Genomic DNA, 5,029 nt, shown 5'->3' with positions numbered 1-5,029 from the left:
TCCCACATCACAGTGGCTTAGTCTATTATCAGCATGGCAGGGAGCATGATGGGATGCTGCCATACATGGTGCTAGATAGAGAAGCAGCAGAGCATTCTACATCCAGATTCGCACATAGCAGGGAAAGCCGCTAGACCTGGTTTGGGCTTTTAAAACCTCAAAGCCCATCCCTAGTGACAGACTTCCTCCAAGAAGGTCATACCTACTCCAATGAAGCCAAACCTCCTAATCCTTTCAAATAGTGCCCCTCACTATGCATTTAAATTTATGAACCTATGGGGGCCATTCTTACTCAAACCACCACAAAGGATGTTTTTACTTGAATGATGATTTAGAGTATTATGAAAAATATATTTTGGATCTTGTTATTATTTTAATTAAAACATGACATCATTGGGCTGAAGAGCCAATCCTGAGGACCCAGATTCACTTCTTAGCACCTACATGGTGGCTTACAACCATCTGTAAGTCTATGTCCAGAGGATTCAACCCTCTTTTCTGACCTCCTTGGGAGACCAGGAACACACATGTTGCAGATACACACATTCATGTAAACACTCTTACACACACACACGTATGTATTATATAAAATCTTTGTGTGTTTGTGTGTGTGTGCTTATTTCCCCCTTTTGTCTCCTCTGTCTAACCCCTCACATTCATGCCTTCTTTATTGTTTTTATATACACATGTGCCCCACAAATAAATAAATATAAACATACAGCCTACAGAGTCAATTTATTGTTGATTTTTATGTGTGTATTTTTAGGACTGACCACTTAGTGTTTGATAAAAAATTAGGAGGTTCATCCCTGAGAAAGTTTAATTTTCCCTCTCTCTCCTTGTGGCTCTTCACTTAGGGGTAAGATTCTGAGAATTCCCCCATCCAGTTGAAATGTGAACTTGTGTTGGATTTGTTTAGGACTTATTTAAGAAGTAATACTGCTGAGATTTTGTGGGTGTAGCCTTCCTGGCCAGTCTAGAAGGTATGATCTTACAGAAGAATTCCTTGTTTTCTGGTTGTTACTGTAAGTCTTTCAGCCCTCTCTTCAAGGATGTTCCCTGAGCCTTAGGTTTAGTGTTCATATTATAAATATATTGATTGGGGCTGGGTACCACATGGCTTTCTGTAATGATCTCCATAGACTGTAAAAAGAAGCTCCCTTGATTAGGAATGAGAGCTATGCTTATCTGTGAATATAATGATAAATAGAATGTAATTAGCAATTATACTAGTTTAAGAAAGTGGCAGAAGCAATTCACTAGTCACAAGGGGCTTATTGTTTTGTTTTTGAAACAAGGTCTTAGTATGTAGCCCTGGCTGGCATGGAATACACTATGTGGATCAGACTGGTCTCAAACTCATAAAGATCTGCCTATCTCTTCCTCCCTAATTCTGGAATTACCGATGTGTGCCACTTCACTCTTCCTATCTTGTGTCATTTGAATGATTGTATTATAAGAGAAATTGTTAGGAATTTGCTGACGGTGACATCTGTGTTGACAGTGTTTACTGGTAGCATGAGCACTAGTAGGTCATATGAGGTGATTTTGTTTACATTTTTGTCCTTCTGCTTTAACCTCCTGATGCTAGATTTACAGATGGAGTTACTATACCTAGTCCATACATTTCCTTTTGCTTCCATGGCCTGAGATTTTGTGCAATACCCAAATACTCACTGTCAAGGACAGTGCTCAGGACCTTTCTCCTGATGTTCTCTTTCAGGAGTGGGATTACTATTCTTGGTTGTCAACTTGACTGACTGCAGCTAGAATTAACTGAAGCACAAATGGTTGGGTTTGTTGTGAGGGATTTTTCCTAATTAAGCAATGTGAAGTGGGAAGACCCACATTTAATCCAGATCTTTTAGGTGGGAAGATCTACCTTTAACCTGGGCCAAGCCTTCTGGTGGCAGCCTATATAAAGGGCCTGGGAGAAGCTTGCTCTCTCTGTCTTCTTGCCCTCTCTCTTGCTGGCAAATTTGCTCCCTTACTGGCATTACAAACTACTTCTTCATTTGGACCTTGAGATTTCTGTCCGGTGCTCCAATGTGGGTCTCTGTCTCTGTCTTTTTTCATCGCCTGATGAAGGTTAGTATTCAGGAGGATGCCTCTATGTTTGTCTTTGGATTCACCTTCTTATTTAGCTTCTCTAGGATAGCGAGTTATAAGCTCAATGTCCTTTATTTATGGCTAGAAACCAAATATGAGTGAGTACATCCCATGTTCCTCTTTTTGGGTCTGGCTTACCTCACTCAGGATAGTGTTTTCTATTTCCATCCATTTGTATGCCAAATCAGGTCCAGAAGGAGAGGGAGCATGAGCAAGGAACTCAGGACCGTGAGGGGTACACCCACACACTGAGACAATGGGGATGTTCTATCGGGAACTCACCAAGGCCAGCTGGCCTGGGTCTGAAAAAAGCATGGGATAAAACCGGACTTGCTGAACATAGCGGACAATGAGGACTACTGAGAACTCAAGAACAATGGCAATGGGTTTTTGATCCTACTGCTCGTACTGGCTTTGGGGGAGCCTAGGCAGTTTGGATGCTCACCTTACTAGACCTGGATGGAGGTGGGCGGTCCTTGGACTTCCCACAGGTCAGGGAACCCTGATTGCTCTTCGAGCTCATGAGGGAGGGGGACTTGATCTGGGGAGGGGGAGGGAAATGGGAGGCGGTGGCAGGGAGGAGGCAGAAATCCTTAATAAATAAATAAAATTTAAAAGAAAAAGAAAAAGAAACTACTTCTTCAGGATTCTGGCATGTACTGAGGACCAGCTGAAGACATCCATCCTTATGTACTAAACAACTACTGGATTCTTGGACTTTCTCTTGGTAGACAGACATTGGTGGACTACCTGGACCACAGCTAGTGGTCCAGATGGATAGTAGAGGAAAGTAGTTATAAATACTAGCTAAGATCAGTTGCACAAAATAAAAATAAATAATTCTTAAAAAATAAAAATAAAAAAGAATGTCATTAAGGTTTTGTCATGGGTTATATTAAATCTTTGTTTTGGGGGATGTTGTATTGGTATTTAAAGTATTAATCATATTATTCAGATCCAGGAACACATGACCTTTCTACATATTTGTGTATTTATTTTTTGGTGTGTTCATCAATTATTCATACCCCCTTCCTCCTTCCCACCTGTCTCTCTCTTTTTTAAAAGATCATCTACCTATGGCTGAGCTGTCCTGGAATTTACCCCAGCATAGGGTAGTTTTGTGTTTGCAGTCATCTTCTTGCTTCAACCTCATAAATTCTGAGATTTCATGTATGAGCAGCTATGCCCAGAAGAATACTTTATTCTTGTTATAGCTCAATGTACAAACCTTTCATTTACTTAATTAGATTCATTTCTAGGTATTTCTTCTTATTTTAATGGTATTTCTAATAGGAACATTTTTTTCTTCTCCTCCATGACCTTTTTTTGTGTATAAGATGGTATCTAATTTTGTATGTTTTTTTAAAACTACAACTTTTCTGGACTCACTTCTTAGTTGCAAAATATTTTTGTGGTTTGTCTGAGGTTTCACTGTGTAAGACCATGTCATTTGCAAAAGGAGACAGATTTAATTCTTCCTTTCCAATTTGGATAACCCTTGTTCCTTTTGTTGTTCTTTTATTATTCTTGCATTTTTAGTACAATGTTGAATAGCATCATTGGAAAGAATAGGAACCATTGCTTTGTACTGGCTTTTAATGAAAAAGCTCCAGTTTCTCCTCATTGTTTATAGTATTAACATTTATTCATAAATAGCTTTTATTAGGTTGGACAATTTTTCTTCTATACTGAAATTGTTGAGAATCTCATTTTTTATCAAAATAAAAAAGGGAATGCTCAGCCTAATAGTCTTTTTGATAAATAAAGGAATAAAAACTCTCAGTAATTTCCGTAGAGAAAAGATCTTCAACATAGCAAAATCTATTCATAAAAAATCATAGCTAATTTTATAAACAATGAGAGCAGGGCCCAATCTCAAGACTAGCAGAGCAACACAAACTGAACTTCAAGGTTAAGAAAGAAAAAAGAATTAATCTCAAAGTCTGGTAAGAAGGAATGGGAGGGTGGAACGGCAAGGAATTGAGTAGGTTAATATGGTCAAAATGCATTGTGTGAAATTACCAAAGAATTAATGCATTTCTTTAGCAGGTTTAGAATTATTTTAATGTGTCTTCATGTAATTTCTATCTTTCACTAAAATTTGATGAATCATGTTGATTTATTTGTTAAAGTTAAAACAGCTTTTCATTCCAGGGATAATTCTTACATGGCCACGATTATATAATCTTACTGAAGTTATCACAATTTTTTACATTGGCGTTCTCCAGAGAAATTGACACATAATTTTCTTTCTTTTAAAAATATCTTAAAATTTATTCCTTGACAACTTTATGCCTGTGTTACATATAATGTATTTTGATTTATTCACCTGTGTATGGCTTGCTCTTATCAGCCTCTTCCTCACTATGGACTCCTTCCCAACACATCCCTCTTCTACTGTTTTGTCTTCCTTCTTCATGGTCCATTAAGTGTAATTAAGATTGCTTGCATAAGTAACTATTAGCACTGAAGGAAAATGACTCGTCTTCTGCCAGCAGCCATTAATACAATTGCTCCTTAGTTAGGGATGGTGTCTCATGAGCCCCTCGCACATCCATGATGCAATGTTGAAAGGCTTGCTCTTGTGCACGTCTTGTGCAGATAATCATGACTACTTAGTTCACGAGAACAACAACCATGGCGTGTCCTGAAGTCAGCATTTCCCAGTACTACTTTCCATCCTCCTGCTTTTACATTCTATCTGCTCCCTCTTCTGAAATGTTCCCTGAGACATGGGATGGGTTGTGATATAGCTATCTCATTTAGGGCAAAATACTTAGCAGTTACTTATTAGTAGTAATTTGGCCAATTAGTTATGAGTCTCTACATTAACCCCTGTTTACTGCAAAAGAAGCTTCTTTGACAAAGGTTGAGTAAAGAACACTCTCAACTTTATGACATCTTTTTTTTTTTTTTTTTT

Source organism: Microtus ochrogaster, unplaced genomic scaffold (assembly GCF_000317375.1).
Source record: "Microtus ochrogaster isolate Prairie Vole_2 unplaced genomic scaffold, MicOch1.0 UNK13, whole genome shotgun sequence".
Lineage (NCBI taxonomy): Eukaryota > Metazoa > Chordata > Mammalia > Rodentia > Cricetidae > Microtus > Microtus ochrogaster.
Note: the sequence above shows the minus strand (reverse complement) of the source record.